The sequence below is a fragment of the Marmota monax genome, unplaced genomic scaffold (assembly GCF_021218885.2).
Source record: "Marmota monax isolate L192 unplaced genomic scaffold, Marmota_monax_Labrador192_F-V1.1 WCK01_AAM20220418_F8-fsc00068, whole genome shotgun sequence".
Lineage (NCBI taxonomy): Eukaryota > Metazoa > Chordata > Mammalia > Rodentia > Sciuridae > Marmota > Marmota monax.
Genome location: NW_026692352.1, coordinates 3,587,828 through 3,609,733, shown reverse-complemented (window position 1 = coordinate 3,609,733; position 21,906 = coordinate 3,587,828). Strand labels below are relative to the sequence as shown.

The following is a 21,906-nucleotide window of genomic DNA, read 5'->3' as shown; positions in this document are numbered from 1 at the left end:
TCCTTCTACAATTTTTAGTTGGAACTCTACTATAAGGGAGAAGTTTCTTATTCTCCCCCTCTCATCCCTTCATGCATTCATTCATTTCTTAATCATTGTGTTCATGGATTTCTATTTTCTTTCATGGATTGAAATTTGTTGGTCTTATTATTTATATTTATGTTCATAGTGTCCCATACACAACCAACAGGAATCTCTTTAAGCTGACTCCTGTCCTTTACTGTGTTCCCATCATTCTTCCTTTCTGGTCTAAATGTTCCAGGCTTATTGTGTACTTTTCTTATACCATTTCTGGGAAATTATTTATGTACACACTGTGATGTTATGATATAAAATATATATTTGATCTCTGCACACATGCCACCCAGGTGTTTAAAACCCTTGAGACAAGGGCACTAGCGCAATCTTTTGTTCTTGTATTTGGTCTTTTTCCCCAGTTCCTGACACAGAACTTCTAAATCTTTTTCTTAGGTAATGGGAGTATCATTTGTTCCAATGAGACCATTCTTGGTGGGCTCCTGGATGGCCTCAAGATAGGAGATGGTTGCCCAGGGAACCGACCATAATTAGAAAGTTGGAACTTCTAGCCCAACTTCCCTGGAGGGGAGAGGAGCTAAAGATGATTTGGTCACCAGTGGCTAATGATGTAATCAATCTTGCCTATATAATGTAGCCTCTATAAAAACCCAAAGGAGGGGTGGAGGTGTAGCTCAGTTGGTAGAGTGCTTGCCTCACATGCACGAGGCCCTGGGTTTAGTCCCCAGCAACACACACACACACACACACACACACACACAAGAAAAAAAAAAGGAGAGAGTTCAGGAACACATGGATGTTCCTGGCAGGTGGTGTGCCTAGAAAGGACATGGAAGCTCCACCCCTTCTCCCACACTTCATCATATACATCTCTTTCATCTAGCTATTCATCTGTATCTTTTGTAATAACTTTTCTAATAAATGCATAAATGTATGTAAAGTATTTCCCCAAGTTCCGTGAGCCACTATAGCAAACTAATCAAACCCAAGGAGGGTTCCACTAAACTGTTACAAATTTTTGTGTGTTTGATCAGAAATACAAGTCACGACCTGGGATTTGCGATTGGCATTTGAAAGTGGGCTGTACTCTTGCAGGACTGAGGTCTTAACATGTGACATCAATGCTGTCCAGAAGGGCAGTGTCAGAATGGAATTGAATTAGAGTATCCTCAGCAGGTGTCTGTTGGAGGATTGTCACACACATATCTAATGTCAGAAGTGTTAATAATACTGACTGGTAAGGGAGAGTAGGAAAAGCACTTTGATTTTTTCCTGTCTTTTGCACACACATACAGCTGTATCTGTTTTTATATCTGTCCATGTATGTGTATGTTTTTGTGTGTATAGACATAAATTTACATTGAGCTGCCCAGTTCAAATCCTGTACTTTTAAGATCCTTTCCTGCCTCCCTCCTTCCCTTTCTTCCCAGGGCCTTGTGCTTGCTCGGCAAGTGTTCTGCCACTGAGCTACATTCCCAGCCCTTTCTTATTTTTATTTTGAAACATGGTCTCCCTAAATTGCCCAAGATGGCCTTGAACTTGTGATCCTCCTGTCTCAGCCTCCCAAGTAACTGGAATTTCAGGAATGTGCCTTCACACCTGGTTTACCTCCCTGCCTTTCTATTTGTATATAGATGCTATGTTGAACAGTGAGAAACTTGACTTCCACAACCTAAATACATTGACTTATTTGCTGTTTCTTTGTCAGTCCTCTCCTGACCACTGGTCACCTATTCAGCCTTTGATTTTTCTCTTCACAAACTTGCTCGTCTTATTCTTTTCTTAATAGAGGCAGCTATATCCTTGCAGTTGCTTAGGCTAGAAATCATCCTGCTGCCCCCCTCCAAACCCCACATCATACCATTGGTAATTCTTTTAAGTAGAACCATTTTTCCCTCACCTCCACTACTGCTATTTTAATTCAAGCCACCATTATTATATCTGCAAATACTAAAGTCTTCTCTTTGATTCTCTGCTTCCACCCCTACCTTCAATATGTTTTCCTTCCACAATAGCCAAAGTGATCATTTTAAAACCTAAACTATAGTTTGTCACTCCTTTGCTCAAAACCTGCTAATAGCTTCTCTTCTCTTCAGTTTAAAATTAAAAATTTTACGGGGTCCTATGTTGTCAACCACTCTTTGTTTCAGTGTAATTCAATATTGGCTTTCTGAATGTTTCACACCAAGTGCCTCTCACTTCAGGACCTTTGAACTTGCTGTTTTCTTAAGCAAGCTCTTCTTTCAGATACCACATAACTCACTTCTCCCTTACTCCACTCAGCTCCATTTCTCAGATGTGACTTTATTAGTAAGATCTCCCCTGGCTAACCAGTATAAGATAGCATCTTATCTTCATGCTTTATCCCTTCACTGTGTTTATTACATTATGGCAACCTCTGACATAATATGCAGAGGAGGACTTTTTGTCTTTTTCTCTCTGCACAGTATTTCTAGCACCTAGGATAATGTGACAAATAGTAGGCTCTTGACAGTCAAGTACCATATGATCTCACTGATGTGGAATCTAAGAGTTGATTTCATAGAAGTTGATAGTACAGTGGAGGTTATCAGAGGCTGGAGAAGGGGACAGGGTTGGGGAAAGTTGTTGCCTGGGCACAAAACTGTAGTTAGATAAGAGTTAAGAATTTCTGGTGCTGTTGCACAGGAGGGTGACTATAGATAACAAGACTGTACTGTACATTTCAAAAAAATTAGAAGAAAGGAATGGGCTTCCAATGCTTTATTATGCTTCTTAATCTGTGAAACCATGTATTCATCTGTGGAAATGCGGCTAATGACATCCTTCTCATGAGTTGTAAATATGTGTAAGTGCCTCCTGCATAGTAGGGATTCTTTATTCATTTCTCTTTCTACCTTCCCTCATCTTCCACCATCTTCTTAATCAACATAACTTCATGTCTTATCTATATCAAAAAGCTCTTATGTATATTAACCAAATTTTCTTACCAAAATAGTGTAAGGTGAACAGAATTAAACAAAAAAAAATATAGAATTGTTTTTGCCCTAAAAGTGCTAAAGGCTAATATTAGATTAGTATTTTCCCTCAGTGAGTTTATATATATATGTAAATATTTATTTCTGGCATTAAAATAGAGAAGAGAGAGTTGCCTCATTTGAGTGACCAAGTAAAACCAGTATAAGTTGACAGTTCATGGGGAGTTTCCAGCAGTAGACTCATGGTTGCTCTTCCTTCCTATCTTTGTCTTCATATAGACATAATGGGAAGCTTTGGGGATTTTTTTGGTTCTTGCCTGAAATAAAAATGCTCTAAAGTGTACATATTGAGAATATCAACAACATGTGGACCCTGAAAAGTTATTGTTTAAGTGAGAGAAGCCTATGGCTTTTAGTATTCTTATCAACTAGTATTTTCCCTCAGCTTTATGAAAATAAGACCTTTATCTGCCATTCTGAACTCTCACCTCATTTCCACAGCAAACATGATCAATTGCTGTAAGATATAGAATTTATATGAATCCCAATATTGTAACTATAATGCACTAAGAAAAAATTTAAAACCTTTTTAAAAAGAATTTATTAGAGACTGTGAAAAGGTAGATTTCAAATCACTGGAATAATAACAGATTATGAAAGAAATGATGTCGACACTCTATAGAAAAAGAAAAATGTTCGTCTTTTTATCATACCAGGCTAAAGTAAGTGATAGGATTGTTGAAGATAAATTTAATAGAGAAAAACATGCATGAATGTTTACTTGGTCTTGGTGTGGGGATGATATTTTTAAGAATTCTAGCAAAGGATAGTATATATGGGAAAATGGTAATAGATTTGACATCCCGAATCATAAAAATGTGTCACAATAGTAACAACAACATCTAACATATACTGAAGTAAGTGCTAAGCATTGCAATAAGTACATCCAAGTTAAAGTTCCAAGGTTGAGAAACCTGGCCTATCGTGCCACTCTATATCCCTGGTTATTTTTCCCCGTTATCATAGACAACACTGTGACAGATGTTTTGCCATGGTATAACAAGTATTACCAGTTTCTCAATCTTTTGTTGCACCTGTGTTCCACTTGCTATTCTGCCGCTTAGCAGATGTCTTCTATGTTAGTTTTTTGTTACAGCAACATCCTACTGCAAGATACTACTTCTCTTTTAATTAGGATCAGCTAAAACATGGAGATGCAAACTGCAGTGGCTCACACACCATAGATGTTCATTATTTTTCATGCAGTAGCTTAGGTGATTAGCAGTTCATATGATTAGGTTCTTCCTCCTGAAGCTATTCAAGAACCCAGGTACCAGTGTGGCTCTTCCACTTTCCCTCATCACTACCCTGACTAAATCTTGGTCACTGACTTATTTGGGTTCTAGCCAGTTGATAGAGGAAAAGATAAACAAATATCTATTCTCTGAAGATCTAGTCTGGAAAGTGGCATATATTACTCTGCTCACATTGTATTGGAGAACTTAGATAGATTGCTGTACCTGACAGCAAGGGAGGCTAGGAAATGCAGTCCCACCATGTACCCAGGAAGAAAGAAAGAACAGATTTTGGTGGACAACAACAAAGAGATTCTGTACATCCACTATGTATGTTCTCAATCTGATAAACCACATGATAATGTGGGAATTAAAATATTCCTATAAGTCAATAAGAAAAATTAAAATATTCCAAAACAAAGAAAAGCTACAAATTCAGGTTTCAAAAAAAATTCAAAAGACTAATGATTATATATCAATGGTGGGTTGATTTTTAACAGAGACATTTAATGAGGGAAAGGATATTCTTTCAACAGAAATTGACCTTTACCTCATACCATACATAAAAATTAATTCAAGATGAAAGACCTAAATATAATGTTAAAACTATAAAATTCAATAAAGTGTAAGTCCATGTGATCTTAGAATGTACTTTCTCAGATATCACCAAAAGCTCAGTCAAACAAAGAAGAAATAAACAGATTATAGAATTAAAAACTTTGGTGCATCAAAGCTCTGTAAAGAACGGGAAAAGAAAATCCACAGAACAGAAAAAACTATTAGAAAATTACATATCTGATAAGAGTCTAATGTCGGAATATATAACAAAGCCTTACAACTAAACAATGAAAGGATGACCCAGTTGTTAACATGGACAAAGAATTTCAATAGATTTTTTTTCCCAAAAAAAGATATGAAAAGATGTTTAACAACATTAGTCATTAGGAAAAAGCAAACCCAACTATAATGAAATACCACTTCACACTCACTAGAATGGATAGAATTAAAATAGAACAACAATGTTGATGACAAGATGAAGATGGCACACACCTGTAATCCCAGCGTCTCAGGAGGTTGAGACAGGAGAATTGCAAGTTTGAGGCCAGCCTCAGCAACTTAGCAAGACCCTGTCTCAAAAATAAAAAGGGCCAGGGATGAAGTTCAGTGGTAAAGCGCCCTTGGGTTCAATCCCTAGTACCACAACTCCAAAAAAGTAGAAACAACCAAAATATTCATTAACTGATAAATGTGTTATATAACTGATAAACAAAATGTGTTACATCCATATAATTTGATATTACTTAGCCATAAAATGGAATGCAGTACTGATTTATGCTGCAAGATAGATGACATTAAAATCACAAGGTTAAATAAAAGCAACCAGGTACAAAAGGTCACATGTTGCCTCATTTCATGTATATGAAATGTTCAGAGTAGGCAAATTTATAAAGTGAGAAAGTAGATTAGTGATTGCCAGGAGCTGCGGGGGAAGGGGCAATAACAGTCACTACCTAATGGGTGTGAGGTTTCTTTTGGGGATGATAGAACATTCTGGAATTAGATACTGGCAGTAGTTGTACAACTTAAGATACTAAAATGAAGAAGTGATAAATGGGACATCTCAATAGAAAACAATTTTTAAAAACTAATGACTGAAAATCTTCTATCCCAAGAATCAAAGAAATGGAAATTATGACAATGTTAGTATCAATTCTATTAAAAAGGTAAGTTAAAAATTTGTTAATACATTCATATTCTGTTGTTGAGAGTATAAATCGATACAGCATTTCGGGGGCGCTGTTGGTACTGTATGTCACATGCCTTAAAATGGATCCTATTTTTCTGAGGGGAACAGAGGGAATGGAACGGGGAGTGGTTTGGTCAACAGATACTGTGTTATCATTAGATAGGAAGAAGTTTTGGTGTGCTCTTGCATAGTAGGATGACCATTTCAAAAAGCTAGAAGAAAGGATTTTGAAAGTTTTCACCATGAAGAAGTGATAAATGTTTTAGGAGATAGATATTTTTACCTTGATTTTAAAAATTACATGATGTATACATTTAGTAAAACATCACAGGGTATCCCATAAATATGTACAATTTTTGTTTTTACATATCAGTTAAAACATTAAATAAAAATAAACCATATTCTTTGCTTCAGTAATTATATCTTAGGAATTTATTTGAAGGATATAAATAAATGTATGTGAAACTATTTGTCTACATGTATAATCAAGATGGGATCACTGAAAGCAACTGAAATGTTCAGAAATAAAACATTCAAAGGCCTGGGAGTGGCTCAGTGGTAGAGCACTTGCCCAGCATGTGTAAGGCACTGAGTTTCATTCTCTGCACCACATAAAAATAAATAAATAAAGGTCCATTGACAACTAAAAAAACATGTGTTAAAAAAAGAAAACATTCAATAATTGGAAGTAATTGAAATACTTTATAAGAAGCAGTAATTTACGATATTATCCATAATGATACCATAAAATTGTATTGAGCAAAATTAATTTAATTTAATTTAGCTTTAGGTCTAGTCATACCACTTAAGTACAGATCAAAGTTTGGGTGGCATGAAATGGGAACCTGTAAAGAAATTTCTACAGCTCAATCATAGCTCTGGAAAACCTCTTAAATCTGCTTTTCTTGGCTGAACTGGTGCCTGTGTATATGTATGGAAGAGAAGAGTTCAAATCTCTCTTATGATACATCGAATTTCTTACCTAGGGAAAGTTTAAATAAATGTAAACATAGAATTTAGGTCCTCTACTAAGTTTAAAGCTCTTGATTGAGGCATAAGATACATTGGAAAATGCTCAGGCTTTATAATCATGAAAACCTGAATGTAAGTTGCTTACTAGTGGTGTAGTGTTGACCAAGTAATATGAGTAAAGGTTTAAAAAAACCTTTTCCCTTCTGCCTGGTAATTTGGCCATTTGTTAATGTTTTAAATCTGTTATCCAAGCATATTATTGCTCCCTAAAGAGCTTAAGAACTTTTCCCCTAATTATCATCACCCCATTTGAAATGTTGGTACCACAGATAGATCATGTATCTGCTTATGTACCATGACCCTTTGGAGGACCACAGATCTTTGTTACATATAAGGTTCTTTTGCCCCTCCAATTTTTGACCCATTGCCCCTGTTGAAAATGTTTGCTGAAAAGGCTTGGTATATGTTCTATGTCAAAAATGTTACTAGGCAACATTGCTTGGTAAAAATCATGCCTGTTGAGTAAACTGTATCTAATGGGAAAACTGTAAATATTTAAAAGACCATATCATTGAGTTTGCCTGACGACATTGACTCTGGTAACAGTGTGTCCCTTGCAGAGACCTGCAATCTATATAGCATTGTTATAAGAGATTTTGGGTCCTGTGGGGGAAGAGGCTATTAAACTAGAATGACTTCCAAACCCACTAATGTAAGTCTCATTTTCTTGGACCTGAACCTCACCTGGGGCAGGGGAAATGGGGCTGGGGTGCAAAAAATAACTCTGGGTAGCTGTGTGAGCTACTGCGTAGACTGCTGCAGAGACTGTTCCTACAAAAAAAGGAATACCTGGAGCTACCTTCTGGCAGGCTATAATTTTTATCCTATATCTTTCTATGTAGATTAGTCTTCTGAGTGTAAATGTTTAGTTGAGCCTGAGAAATTCTTCTGGCTATTATGCCTAACTTCTCAAGATTCAGTTTCCTGCTCTGTAAAATGAAAATGTTACCAACCTTACAGGATTTTGTGAAAACTAGAGATACTATACAAAGCTCCTGGCACAGAAGAGCTATTCTGTGAATGATAGCTACTACTGGGTTCATCCATCATATTTTTTATGGAAAGTATGCTATTTTCATAATACCCATTTCCAGTGACTTGAATTAGAGGATATTGTCAGATGTTGACATTTTGAGCATAATAAGTTTTGATTATATAATTATTTATGTTTAACTCTTTGTCATGCAATTAGAAGTTAGAGTTGTCAGCATCACAGTGAATAATGACTAAAGCCTGAATATTTATCTTCATATGTACTTACTGTGGCAGTTTACAATATTTTATGTGCCTTAGAACAAATATATCAATTACAGATATTAATTTTTATTAACTTCTTTATTCTCTGAGTATGGATAACAGTTACTGTTTCTTGGCATAGCTCTTATTTTTTAAAAAAAGGGGGGGTATTTGAGATAATTTTATTTTTATTTTTTGATACTGGGGATTTAATCCTGGGTTGCTTAACCACTGAGCCACTGAATATCTATATTTCCCACCCCTTCCTGAGGTTGTTTTTGTTTAGTTGGTTACTATTAGCCTTTTCAGTTTTTACTTTGAGACTAAGTTGTTTAGGGTTTTGCTTTGTTGTTGAGGCTGGCCTCAAACTTGTGATCTTCCTGCCTCAGCCTCCCAGGTCACTAGTATTACAGGCATGCATCACCATGCCAGGCTGAGATAATATGTTTTAGAATATCTGTATTTCCCACCCCTTCCTGAGGTTGTTTTTGTTTAGTTGGTTACTTTATTGCTTATCCAGGCTAATTTTTCAGAGTCTCTTTATCCTGCAGTGTGCAGCCACTAGTATCTTTGCTCTTTTTTTATTGTTTTTATTTTGGAGCTTTGTATTCATTCCCATGGTTTCCCCTGTGCTTCATTGCTTGGCAGTCAGCCAGAGATTGGTCCCAAACTGTACTTTTAACACTCACAAACAGTGCACTAGGCCTTTGCCCTCTTTCACTCATGGGTCCATTTATTAGTTGAGGACTGCATTCCAAGTTTAGGTAGTTTTATTTTTACTGCCTTTATTTTGTGCTGTGTTCCCTCATTTCTCCCTTGCAGGTACAAGTGGCCTTCCTGTCAGTTAGGGTCTTGTGGAAAACATGGCTTTTATTTCCCTGGATTTGTGTTAAATCCAGCTGTTGGTCAGATGTTCACCCCAACTGGGACCACAGCCCTAGTCCAGCAGAGCCACTGCCTTTTCTGGTGTACTCCTCATTATTTCGCTTGAAATGAGTTTTCACCCTCTGCTTCAAATCAAGTCAGTCCCTCTTGGCAATGAACCTGCTAGTTCTTTGCCAGCTTTATTCTGGTAGGACTGTTTCCATATAGAACAGACAGGAGAACTGCCCTAGGCAGGAATACCACAGATCGTCTCTGTTCTTACACAAAGTTCAGCAGTTTTCAGTTTTTGGTTGATTTCCAGAGCCTGTAATGGCAGATTTTGATAATTTTATCCAGTTTTATAGGGTTTCATTTTGGGGGGCAGGGTATGCCAACCTATTCACTCTGCCAAGCCAGAAATCCCACCTCAGTAGATTTATTTTAAAATGCAATCTTTGTTGAATTTGTCTAGTTCTAATGGATATTTAGATTCTGTTTAATTTTTCTATGTATATAGTTATCAGTTGATTATAATGTATTGTTGTTGTTGAGTTTGGGAGCCTTGGGTGAGAGTCGTTTGTTTTTTTCATTTTTAAGCAAGAGCATGTGATTTTTATTTTTCATAATATATCAGAATATTTCATTCTTAGAATAAATCTTACTAAACAATGATGTACTAGTAAAATTCATTCTTCAGCCAGGCATAGTGGCACACCTGTAATCCCAGCAACTTGGGAGGCTGAGACAGGAAGATCACAAGTTCAAGGCCAGCCTTAGCAACTTAGTGAGACCCTTTCTGTAAACAAACAAACAAATAAATAAAAAGGATTGGGGCAGTAGGGTTGTGTGCTTTCTAATGTGTGAGGCACTGGATTCAACCCTCAGCACCACATATAAATAAATAAAATAAAGGTCCAACAACAACTAAAAAGAAAAAGAAAAAAATGGAATGAGGATGTGGCTTAGTAGTAAAGTGCCTCTGAATTAGGTATCAGTACTGAAAAATAAATAAGTAAAATAAAATTCACTTTTCAGGGACTGGGGTTATAGTTCAGTGGTAGAGCACTTACCTGGCACAAGTGAGGCTCTGAGTTCAATCCCCAGTACCAAAAAAATTAATTAATTAATTAATTAGACCCACTTTTGGATTTTTATATCTACCTTCATAAGTAGAATTCATCTTTAATTTTCCTTGCCTACTTTGTATTGTTCTAAAATCATGCAAATCCCCCAAATGAGTTTGGAGTCACTCTCTGTTTTCTGGAATAATTTTTTATAAGCTTAGGATGATCTGCTTGGTTCATGAACTTTTGGTTGAACATCTCCAAAAGTATCTTGAGCTCAGTGACTTGGGAAGTGTGACTACAAGGATGTGTGTTATTTAAGATTCTGTCTTCTGATTCACTTTCTTCTCAGCTAAGCTTTTTTTTAATATATATTTTTTTAGTTGTGTATGGACTCAATGCCTTTATTTGTTTTTTTTTAATGTTTTTAGTTGTAAATGGGCATAATACCTTCCTTCCTTCCTTTCTTTTGTGTTGAGAATCGACATCCTCATTCCATTTTTTTCTTTTTCTTTTTAGTTGTTGTTGGACCTTTATTTTATTTATTTATATGTGGTGCTGAGGGTTGAATCCAGTGCCTCACACATTAGAAAGCACACAACCCTACTGCCCCAATCCTTTAACTACAATAAAAATAAAGCAAATAGCATATCATATAGCATACTATTGTATAGCAAAAAATAATAATAAAGTATCATTTGATTTTCTTTAATTTTTTAAAAAGGTGTATTTTTCATTTGATATATTTTTCACTTGGTTACTAAAGTAACAAAAGAAAATTTGCAGAGTACAGAAAATAACCCCACTGCACAGCAGTAAATGATTCTATCACCTTGGCATGTCCTTTCTTGTCTTTTGTTCAGTCCCTAGGATTAAAAAAAAAAAAAAAAGTGTGTGTGTGACAATTTGAATGAACATGAGCTATTATTTTGTGTGTGTGTGTGTGTGTGTGTGGTGCTGGGGATTGAACCCAGGGCCTTGTGCACACAAGGAACGCACTCTACCAACTGAGCTATATCCGCAGCCCTCTAAAGTCATTTTTAAATACTTATATTCTCTTAGATACTATTTTAGACATGGATGATACAGTGACTATTAGCAAATAAAATGATATTTTGTATAGCTGCATTTTATAAACAACATGTTTCTGATCAAACCAGTTTATCAACAGGAATATCAATATGCTTTATGAAAGTTCTTTTTAGTATTAACAGTGTAGTGCATTTTCTGATAAGCATAAACAAACACAAAGCACCATTTAAATATTATTGGAGTGGTTGGAGATGTGGCTTAGTATTAAAGTGCTTGCCTAGCATGTATGAGGCCCTGGGTTCGATCCCCTGTACCATAAATAAATATGGTTCCAAGATTTCAGTCTTTGAAATCTTAAATAGTAATGAGTTGAAAAGGCTAATACTTGGGCTGGGGATATAGCTCAAGCGGTAGCGTGCTTGCCTGGCATGCACAGGGTGCTGGGTTTGATCCTCAGCACCACATAAAAATAAAATAAAGATATTGTGTCCACCGAAAAACTAAAAAATAAATATTAAAAAAAATTCTCTCTCTCTCTCTCTCTCTCTCTCTCTCTCTCTCTCTCTCTCTCTCTCTCTCTCTCTCTCCCCCTCTCCCCCTCTCCCTCTCCCTCTCCCTCTCCCTCTCCCTCTCCCTCTCCCTCCCTCCCTTAAAAATAAAAAAGGCCAATACTAATGGCAAAGCAGTTTCCTACTTAGTTAGGGCTGAAGCTTATTTCCCTTGCTTTTGTGAAATTCGAGCCCAAGAATCATCTATGTGAGGCCATAAATGCCTTTTCAGCTTGAATCTGTACACTTTCTACATGAGGCTGTTATGTTGTCACACTAGGAGCTCCTGCCAGAGGGGCTGTGTAAGCAGGGCACAGATGTGCTCAGAGAAGCCCCCTGGAACTTTACTACTTGCTTATAGAAAGAACCACCAGCCTGCTTCATAGATTTCCTAAAGGTCAGGGAAATTTCTCTAAGAGATCAAAATCTAACAGAGAAACTGAAATGATTTTTACCAATTAGGCAATTTTTAACATCTAAATAAACTTCCATAATTCTTTTAGCAAAATTAAGTTAGAATTGTAGATACCTTAAACTTTGGAATAAGGAATTGAACTTTTTTTGTTTTAGAATTTTAAGCCCATTCCTTAGAAAGTATTTGAGACACACAGTCTATGGCAGCATCAGTCTTACTAATTGGAAAAATAAAATGTTTAGTTGTGATTTTCTTTTTTTTTTTTTTATGGAGGAATTATTGTCATTGGTGCTGAGAAATGGATCCTGTGTTTCTTGACCTTCTTTCATAAATGTCCTTAGCTAATGGTTTTTTCTGTGATCCAAATACTGTTTAGCAAGCAGAGTTTTTTTTTTACTTGAATTGACTTTAGTATAGACATGTTAACGTTTATAATAAAGAAAACCAAATTATTTTTTTTAATATAGATTCTGAACTTGAAAGATTTGGTATTCTAAATAACTAAATATCAAAAAAGTAAAATTTAAATTTTAAAATACCCTACATTACATATTTAGTAACTCAGACACCACTCCTCCCCTCCCTACCCGGCATAACCAAGGATTGAATCCAGGCTCACTTAACCATTGAGCCACATCCCCAGCCCTTTTTTTTATATTTTAGAGATAGAGTCTCACTGAGCTGCTTAGGGCCTTGCTAAGTTGGCTTTGAACTAACTATCCTGCCTCAGCTTCCTGAGCCATGGGGATTACAGGCATGTACCATTGCGCACAGCCTATATTATTCTTTAATTGTTTCACATGTTTTATGTTTTGTATTTCCCATAGTGCCTCACAAGACACAGATTGAGAAGCCCTATCTGAAATGCTTGGGACTATTTTAGATTTTGCAGTTTTTCAGATTTGGGGATTATTTGCATAGATTTTCCCAATTGAGCATCCCTAATCTGGAAATCTGAATTGTTCCCCCAAATCCACAATTTTTTTATCGTGGTATTAAAAACATTTCAGATTTCATAGTATTTTGGATTTGGGAGTTTTGGATTAGGGATGCTCAACCTGTATTGAGTGCACTCAGGGATCATTTTCTCCAGAAAATCTTCCTTAAATATTAATATTTGTCCAGATGCCTCTCTTCTGTCGCCCCTGGTAGTTAAAATTATCCTATTACATGCTTGTTTTTAATACTTGGAGCATTTCTCATGGTTATTTATTTAAAAACAAATACAAATTCAGTTTCAACATAGTTCTTGACACACAGTTAAGATCTTAAATATTGTGTTTATCACAGGTTCTTTTATGTCACAGTATCCCCAAATTGCACAGATTTGGCAGATGCAAAGAAATTTAGCTGTCACGTGTACACCATCTGCCTAATATTGTTCCTGTTAGATGGAGGCTGTTGTGGGTCTAAAAAGAATCAGACCACCAACCAGCAATTGTTGTTTCATAAGAGAGCAGTTGAAGCATATAAGAGGATAGGTTTGTTTCCTTTAATGGTTCCACATGTCCAAGAAACATATATTAACTCTTCTCTAGAATTTCAATGTAAAGAACATTTAGATTGGGCTGGGGTTGTGGCTCAGTGGTAGAGCACTCGCCTAGCACTTATGAGGCCTTGGGTTCAATCCTCAGCACCACATAAAAATAAATAAAATAAAGGTATTGTGTCCAACTATAATTAAATAATAAATTTTTTTTAAAGGAACATTTAGATCAGCATCAGTGATATTGCCTCATGAACAAGACTTGATATTCTTCATGCTAAGTACTTTCTGGAGTTTCAGTACTTCATCGTCAAAAATACACAGAAAGGATGCCATGTAAATAATACAGTCAAAAGATAGATATGAGAAAATTCTATGACTAAATTGGAATGTCAAGAATAGTTCTGTTTGCATCTGTTCTACCTATTGTCTTATCTTCACATTTCTCTGGTTCAGACACCTGAAGACCTGAACTTATGTCAGTTTCTCTGTATGAGGTCTTTTTGCCCTCCAGGTCTGTTTGCTCCAGCTCCACATCTGTGCACATATCCTCACTCACTACCTATGGGTCATCAGGACCACTGCTAAAGAAGTGCATTTCTTTGCTGCTGGGGTGGTTCTGTTGATGAGCTGCTATTTTAATGTTTCATTTTTAACCAAAAAAAAAAAAATATGAGACATGTAGAGAAACAGGATGTATGGCCCATACGGAGGATAAAAAAGGAGTCAACAGAAACTGTCCCTGCGGAAGTTACGGGGGACTTATTAGTTTAAAGATTTAAAAGCACCTATTTTTATTATAGCCAAATAGCTAATGGAAACCATGTCTAAAGAAGTAAAGGAAATTATAAAAATGAATCTCACCAAACATAAAATGTCAACAGAGATACAAATTTTAAAAGGGAACCAAATAGAAATTCTGAAGTTAAAAAGTACAGTCACTGAGATGGGGGTGTAGCTCATTGGTAGTGCTTGCCTAGCATTTGTAAGGCCCTGAGTTTGACTCCCGGCACCACACACTGACATACAAAAGTATAATAACTGAAATAAAATATACTGAATGTTTTTGACAACAAAATTGAGCTGGCAGAAGAAAGAATCTGTGAACTTAAAGGCAAGCATAATGAGGTTATCTAGACCAAGAAAGAATGTATAATGTAATGTCTGCTTTAAAAGAAAATGCATGAGTCAGGCGCAGTGGCACACGCCTGTTCTCCCAGTGGCTCAGAAGTCTGAGGCAAGAGGATTGTGAGTTCAAAGCCAGCCTCAGCAACTTGGCAAGGCCCTAAGCAACTCAGCGAGACCCTGTTTCTACATAAAATATAAAAAGGGCTGGGGATGTGGTTCAGTGGTTAAGTGCCCCTAGGTTCAGTCCCCAGGACAATGCATAAACAATAATTATTAAACATTTTTGACAGGCTTATAATGTATAAAGATATATTTCTATGACAATAAATAGCACAGAGAAGGGAGGGAATAGAGTCGTATGGGAGCAGAGTTGTTGTATGGGATTTAAATTAAGTTTGTATTAATACAAACCAGATTGTTTTAAGTGAAGATGTTAATTATAATCCCTGTTTGGGGTAAAAATGGGAGTTCATAACCCAATTGAGTCAAATGTATGAAAGATGATATATCATGAGCTTTGTAATGTTTTGAACAACCAATAAAAAAAAAGAATGGCTATTACAAAAAGAAAAAAAACAAAAAAATAATAATAATTATAATCCCTGTCAACCACTACAAATACAGCTCCAAAATTATAGTAAAAGAAATAAGAGAATTAAAATACAGCATAGAAAATACCTATTTAAGAGACTTAATTAGAAGATACTGTTATCTTATATTATCTCTTTATTTTATAGATAAGGAAATAAACTTAGAAGTTATACTATTCAAGTACACAGTAGACTCAAACCAAGCCTGTCACCAAAATTCCTCACAGTCTTTTTTATTTTCTTAGTCGTCAATGGACCTTTACTTTATTTATTTTTACGTGGTACTGAGAATTGAACCCAGTGCCTCATACATGCTAGGCAAGCACTCTACCACTGATCCACAACCCCAGCCCCCAACCTTACATAGTTTTATAGGAAAATTGGTAAAATTCTCTGGTAGAAATGGTTAAGTTTTATTATTCCATCGGATCAGGTGTATAAAGCTCAAGGTCAAGAGTCTTTGTAGAGGGGCTGGAGTTGTGACTCAGGGGTAGAGCGCTCGCCTAGCACGTGCGAGGCCCTGAGTTCGGTCCTCAGCACCACATAAAAATAAAATAAAGGTCCTTGGCCCATTTTTTTTTTTTAAAGAGTCTTTGTAGAGTGATACTGCTAGTAGGAGCTGGACTGGGATTTGAATGCAGGTGTGCGTGGTTCAGGTTTCTTCTTGGATGTGCTGCACTGGAGTTGCTGCCTCAGCATCATGTGGTTGTAGCACATGCAGACTGCCTGGCCATGAGAAGTACAGCAGATCTTTTGGCATCTGACTTCACTTGTGTGCCAGTGGACAACACAGACTTTAGAAAAGCAGTTTTGAATTTTTTCTTTGTTGACTTTGTAAGTCACAGACAGAGACTTTCCTATTTCCTTCCTCTTTCACAGAACTCTTATGTAGCTCAGAGATCTAAAACAAAACAACCAATTATAAAATTAGGTGATGTGTTTTTAATTTTACTTTATATCAATTGACAAATTCAGCCACATGTTCAGATATTTACAGTAATGCAAAGCAGCCCAGTACTTGCTTTGATTTTTTTTGTTGTTGTTATTATTGTTGTTGTTTTAATCTGTAAGAAGCTACTTTCTCTGCAGGTACAGCTTGGGATCTTCTGAGAAAGATAAACAAAAGCATACAGGCAATCAGTGTTTGCTTCCAACATCAGCAAAGGAGGACTGTAGAATTTCAAGACAGCTCACATTTATCATTTTGATATTTATTTCCTTGACTTTTACTAAAGACTATTTTAGAAATACTCATGGCTCAGAAAAGAAGAGTTTGTTTTTCTAGGCTGCATTAAGGAAATTCAGGAGATTTTAGCATAATGCTGACTAAAGACTCTATGACCTTTCTGAATTGAAAATAAGGAGGCCACTGTTCTCACATTAGGGGAAATGCATCAAATGCTTAGAAAAAAAATTCTCCAAATTTCTAACTCGTCACAATTTTCCTCTTCAAATAAGTTCCAGGGAATTTATACTTTCCTATAAATTAAATGTTCAGTGAAACATCTTAGAATTCTAAGTTTCTCATTTGTCTTTAGACTATTCCCAATTTTTCTTGCTATTTTGCATATTTACCATTATGGGTTTTGGTTCTAAACTCAGCTGATTTTAAAGCAGATAGAATGAGTAGAGGGTAGAGTTAAGGTGTATGGATAACATGTGGTGTGCAGCTAGCTAACTGAAAAGAGCATGGCTACTGAAGGTATTCAAATTCAGTTGTTTTGTTTTTCAAAAACACCATTGGATCATTAAAATATATTGCTGTTTACGGGTCCCATTGTTTCTCAGCCTAAATATTACAGAATTCTCCTTTTTTAAGAATTTGTGTTAGGTAGTCAGTCACAAATTTGGCGGGTTTTGTTTGTTTGTTTTGTACTAGGGATTGAACCCAGGGATGCTTAACCACTGTGCCACATCTCTGGTCCTTTTTTAAAAAAATATTTATTTATTTTTTGAAACAAGGTCTTACTAAGTTACTGAGTAGCTTACTAAGTTGCGGAGGCTGGCTTTGAACTTGTGGTCCTCTAGCCTTAGCCTCTTGAGCCAATGGAATTACAGATGTGCACCACTGTACCCAGTTTGACTGTTTTTTAAAATGTACATTTGGTTAAGTTACCTACCAAATTTTTCATATGGAAAACAACCAAGGAACTGATATTGTCAGGTTAATTCAGTATTTGTATAAACCTTGAAAGAATGCTTTCAATTTCTGAGCATTTTAAAAAAATTTTATGACTCTTTACACAGGTCTCTTTGAACTAAAATTTGTGCACATCTGCTCAATTTGAAATTGAACAAGTGTACTTTGAGAACATTCTTATGTCTTAGTTAAATGTCTAAATGCTAGATAAGACGCAGATGCATCTTTACTATGCATGTCCTTATTAAACTTTTATAGTTGTGATACTTTTACATTTAGCATAAGCTTTAAATAGTTCTTCCTTCAAATTTAAAAGAATAGATGCAGCTTTTGGATTACATTTTATTCATCTCTGAAATAAAAAATTGTTGCCTTAAGGTATTAGATCCACTTAGATAAAGGAATATTGAAAAGCAAACTATTAATTTTATTTGCAATTATCTATGTGAATCAAGGGTTGTTGATTTTTTTTTCCTTTTAATACCACCAAAACATACAATTTAGATATGGCTGATATAAGCTACAGTTGTCATTCATTCATCTTTAGTGAGGATTCTTTTGATTGCAGGTAACAAAGACTCAACTCAAAGTAGCTTTAAAAATGGAAATGTGTTGGCTACTGTAAACAAATCACAGAAGAGCTTGCTTTAGGAACTACCCTATCCCAGGACACTGCCCAGATCTCTCTCTAGTCCCCCTTGCCATCTTTACTCTCAGATTTCTCATCACAGCTTTTCTTTATGAGTTGTTTTAATTCTCTCTTACACAAATATGAATAAATATCCACAAGGTGAGAATAGTCATGTGGTGTGAAAGATAGGCCATTTTGGACTTGTTGCGGCTTCTATCCCAGGATGCTCTAATTTAGATCAAGTGCCTGCCTGTGCCCAGTAACTGCAGGCAGAGAGCAGGGATATTAAGTTCTGCCTTGCATTACCAGCTTGGTCTTAGGAGCTTGCCCCTATGCTCAGGGAAGCAGAATCTGTTCTGGGAAGAAGGAAGCATGCAAAGTCATGTATTATGCCATGGGATTCTACATCAGATGCTATACTATAAAGTTTTGAAAACACTACATTAGACAGAATTTTGTGAGATCAGTTACTTATGTGTCTTTTCCAAAATTTCAATAATTATAACATCATTAGGCTTAAATTTTCAGTTATGAGGTTCTGTGTGGGTGCATTCTTCTTCAATCCTGTGGATTTTGATCCATGTGTTATTTGTAGAACAAATATTTATTGAGCACTACTAATATGTCAGACTCCATAATTAGCACAGAAGATGTAGTGATGAACAGACAAGCATGATCTCTCTTCCATGTAGATCCCAAGGAAAGACAGACAAATATTATAAGCATGAGGTAACATGTTATGAAGCAGAAAGAGAAATACCTTCAGGAAAAAAAAAATAGCTAAGAAAGAGAAGAGAGATATCCAGAGTAGATAATGATCAAGTGAAGTTCTTCAAGGTGAGTAAGAGTGAGCCAGAAAGGGAGGACTGAGGGTAGTCAAGGCAGAGGAAAGCTTGTGTGAAAGCTCAGGGAGCATTGGTGGAGCTGAAAGATGTGTGTTGTACAGAAAGTGTAATGAGGAAAAGAATTAGAGTAATAAGTGAGGAAGCAAAAGACATAAACCAAGTCAAATCATGTAGTCCATGATAAAGAATTTTTTAAAAACATCCTAAATGTGATAGGTAGCGAGTGGACAGTGTTGAGCAGTCAAGTAAAATAAGTAGTTTCAAAACATCCTCCTGATTTTAGTGTGCAAGTGGGTTAGTGAGAAGGGACAGCTGTGTGCAGGGCCACAGGAGATTGTTACAGTGGTATAAATGAGAAGTAAGAAAAGGACTTTGAGGACTGCGGGGTTAGCTGTAGAGTACAGGCTTTGGAAAGTATGAAGTCCTATGTTTGATTTCTAGGCACTGCAAAAACAAACAAAAAGCTTTTCTTTTTTTTTAATTTCCAGTTTCTTATCACTTGGACCCATAGAGCTAGCACAAACCTAGGCATAGTTGGTACTCAGTATTGAGGTCACAAGAACTGTGTGTGTGTGTGTGTGTGTGTGTGTGTGTGTTTCACCTTAAAATGCATGTCACTCTTTTAAAAATTCATAATGCTTGTTTTATCATTTGCTGTATGTTAAAAAAAAAAAAAAGACTTCAGTGGTTTCCTGCAAACACTTTATCACTACCCACTACCAGCATTTCTAAGCCAAAACCTTTACGTCAAAAGTTAAATGTTTCTATTTTTTTAAAAAAAATTTATAAAAAGCATGTCTTAAGGTAGGAATTTTATTCCAACTTAACACCAGCAGTTTCTGGTCGTATTACATAACAACATGGGATATTGTATTAAAGATATCTGTGCTGCTTGTATTTCAAGTGCTCGGTGGTGCCATCTAGTGGTATGATCACTTCAAAAGGTGAATATTTGCTATTACTTTGGGGACAGAATTTTTTTTAAAAATCAATTTTATAAAAAAAGGTTAATGCAATAGCCAAACATAAGATACCAATGGAATTTAATATAAAACCTTTTTGAGTATTCTTATATGTAACACCAAAATACCTTCGGAAAAAAAAATAGCTAAGCAAGAATGTATCAAAATTTAAAGCCTTCATTTATCAAAAGTCACCAATCAAGAAAGTGAAAAGACAGCTTACAGAATGGGAGAAAATATTTGAAAATTACATATCTTGCAAGAGTCTAGTATCCAAAATATGTAAAGAATGCTTAAAATTCAACATCAAAAAGAAAACCAATTAAAAAATGAGTGAAGGACTTGAATAGACATTTCTCCAAAAGACATATATATGGCCAATAAGCACATCATTGGTCATTAGAGAAATACAAACCAAAGCCACAGGGAGATACCATTTCATAGAATGGTTTTCATAATTTTAAAAAACAAAATACCAAAACCAGAAAAATAACAACTGTTGGCAAGAATTTGGAGAAATGGGAATCCTCATGGACTGGTGGGCAGGTGTAGCCACTGTGAAAAATTGTTTTAACAGTTTCTCAAACAGACAAATAGAGGATTACCCTGTAACCCAGCAATTCCATTCCTAGGTATATTCCCGGGAGAAATGGTGTCAGAGTTAAATGGAGAGACGAATCTCCAAAACAAAAAAAAAAAGGTTTTATTTAGGAGTAATAAAAAAATAAGATTGCAGTCCAGGATACCTGTACACAGGCCAGGGTGGCCTTTGAAATGTCCAGAAAACAAAGGAAAGGTTAGTGGTTTCGTTGGGACAGAGGAAATCTATGAAAATGCAGACTTAATGGAGGTGGTTTCGCTGGATTAGCCTGCCAGGGAAGTTCCTGGAACAGTCATTAGAAACCTGAGTGTTTCCCATGACCTCTGGACTCTGTTTTAGATATAAATGACAGGAACATTTTCATTTGTGTGCTCAATCTCCATACAGGTGTTCAAACAAAAACTTGTACATGAATGTTCATAGCAGCATTATTCATAATAGTGGAAAGGGAATGAATTTTTATCAACTGATGAAATGGATAAACAAAAGAGTACATCCATATGGTGGAGTATTATTTAGCTGTAAAAAGGAATGAAATACTATTACATTGATGGACCTTGAAACATTATGCAAAGTAACAGGAGCCAGACCAAATATTATATGATTTCATTTATGTGAACTGTCCAAAATAGTCATAGAGATAGAAAACAAAACACAATCTGAGTCATTTTTAAAAAAATACTTTTATTGTTTTTTCTCTGACCTTCCTTTGGTAAGTATATGCTAATTTATAATTCTACCAATAATGGATGAGGAAAAATGGAGGAGATTTTTTATTGAGTAACTGTTCCAAGAGTTGTGCCTGGATTCTTTGCTTTTATTATTGTATTAAATGTCTGTGCCTCCTCTGACATAAAGTATCTAGAGAAATTGTAACAAGCAGATGAGTAAAGATCAGAAACCAGAAGTTTTTGTCTCCATGTCATGTTCTGTTTCCCTTTTAGCTTTAGCAGTGTTGAAATTTACCTTTTTTAAAATATCTTTTTTTAGTTGTAGATGGACACTATTTATTTATTTATTTATTTATTTATTTATTTATTTATTTATTTAATGTGGTGCTGAGGAGCCACAAAACTAGCCCCTGGATTTTACCTTTTGTAGTTGTTTTTTTATTAGAGAGATTCAGCATTTCTCAAGTGATTGTTAATTGTTTATATTATTCTTACTCAACAGTCTATATCCTGTGCATTTATTATTAATAGATTTTAAACTGAACTTTCATACTTTTCTTGTAGACATAGAGGTATTATGTGTCAACTTTATCACAATTTTTTTTTTTTTTTGCTTTTGTTTGCAC

At 35.7% G+C, this 21,906-nt stretch overlaps 1 protein-coding gene and 1 pseudogene across 5 annotated transcripts in view; both read left to right on the top strand.

Moving 5' to 3' along the window:
- Positions 1 to 21,906, top strand: part of Fchsd2 (FCH and double SH3 domains 2) — a 237,498-nt gene that overhangs the window by 135,392 nt on the left and 80,200 nt on the right. The gene's annotated exons all lie outside the window — the stretch shown is intronic.
- The window catches only part of LOC131424102 (S-formylglutathione hydrolase-like), a 34,279-nt pseudogene extending 12,373 nt beyond the window's left edge, over positions 1 to 21,906 (top strand).